Source organism: Ovis canadensis, chromosome X, assembly GCF_042477335.2.
Source record: "Ovis canadensis isolate MfBH-ARS-UI-01 breed Bighorn chromosome X, ARS-UI_OviCan_v2, whole genome shotgun sequence".
NCBI lineage: Eukaryota > Metazoa > Chordata > Mammalia > Artiodactyla > Bovidae > Ovis > Ovis canadensis.
The window spans coordinates 13106680-13108372 of NC_091727.1; positions in this window are offsets into that span (position 1 = coordinate 13106680).

Consider the following 1693-nt stretch of genomic DNA (forward strand, 5'->3'; position numbering starts at 1 on the left):
CTGAAAAAAAGTGCTGATTCTTTCACTAATGATACATGTGTGCAGGTTGATTTTCAATGATAGCTGAGCACCTGAAGAAAAGTGCAGATGCTGTCCCCCAGAGGCCCCTGCCACATAACAGAGCAGCGTCAGGAGAAAGATGCCTCTAGAAGGCGTTTGCCCTTCTTCCCTGTCTGCACACATCCCTGCCGCCCAACCCTCAAGGCTGATCAAGTCCCACCACTCTCTGGCATTCTCTCCAGACCCCCATCAGCCCACACACATCGCCTGGCTCTAACTCTCCCCCTAACCCTCCCGCCCGCACAGCATCCTGGCCTTCCACACAACTGCACTTAACTCTTTGCTTCCTCCGATTGCTTCTCTGTTAACACTTGTCTCCCCATCTCCCAGAAGGTTCCTAAGGCCTGAGGCTGTTGTTCCTTATATACAAAGAAGGGCGTTTGTGTTTGTTCGAGGGAGTTACATTATGGCCCGGATGATGGGCAATGCTGCTGGGTCAGCTTACAGCATCTCATATGGTTGCACGTTGCCACATTTGGCAGGGCTGCTGGCGAACAAGGGGAACAGCAGGCCCGGGGGCGCTGCTTCTGTCGCCTCACTACTTGGCTCTTCCTTTCTGCCTCTTCCCTTCCTGCGCCTCTGCTTTCCATTTGTGTCTTTTCTTTTCTTTTTTTTTTTTAAATCTTCTATCCTTCCCACTTAATGATGAGAAGAAAAGTGACACTCACAGAACTCAGACACTAGCAAATGGGAAAAAGACCCGAATTATTTGTTTGATTCTTTTTCATCTTTACTTTTGTCTTTTCTTTTTCATTTTGTAAAATTTGGCCAAGTGAGGTCTGGAAATTTTGTATCTACTTAGAACTGTAGATGGTGGATTTTTGTGCATATGAGTGCCTAGTTCATAATGAAGAAATATTATTATCACAATTAGCAATATCTGCAAATTCCTGGTAGCTCAATGGTAAAGAATCTGTTTGCCAATGCAGGAGATGTAGGTTCGATCCCTGGGTTGGGAAGATCCGCTGGAGAAGGAAATGGCAACCCACTCCAGTATTCTTGCCAGGAGAATCACATGGACAGAGGAGCCTGGTGAGCTCCATGGGGTTGCAGAGAGTCGGACACAACTGAAGCGACTTAGCATGCGCACACGCTATTTAATCTAGGCAGATTCAGTAGTCTAAAATGTTGGAATTAAATTCAGTATCAGACAGAAGGAAACCAATGCACTGCTCTGACAGTTTTCCTAAAACTCATCAGGGCAGTTTCCTAAAACTCTACAGCCTCCTAACCTGCAAAAATGCTGGCTTCATTTCTGGCAGACGATGAAAAACAAAATCAACTCAAAAACAGAATTTGGGAGCCATAATGCCAGTACGATATCAAATTCAGAAATGAGCGTGGATGTCAAGAGCCTCCTCCACTGGCACTCTTGTGGTTCAGTCCTGGCCCACGGACCTCTGAGTCCTGGCTGGCCAATGTTATTAACAGTCATGTTATCTGTGTTATCTGGCAGGGCAATGGCACAACTCAAAATTAGCAAGAAATGATGCTATGGGAAAAGATTCCATCAAATGTGTCTACTTCATGGAATTACACAAAATGTATCTATGTGAGAGTTCCTTGATTTTAGGTAGGGCAAGTTGGGGAAAGGAACATCATGGCCTTGAGAAATTGCTTTGAGAATCTTCCA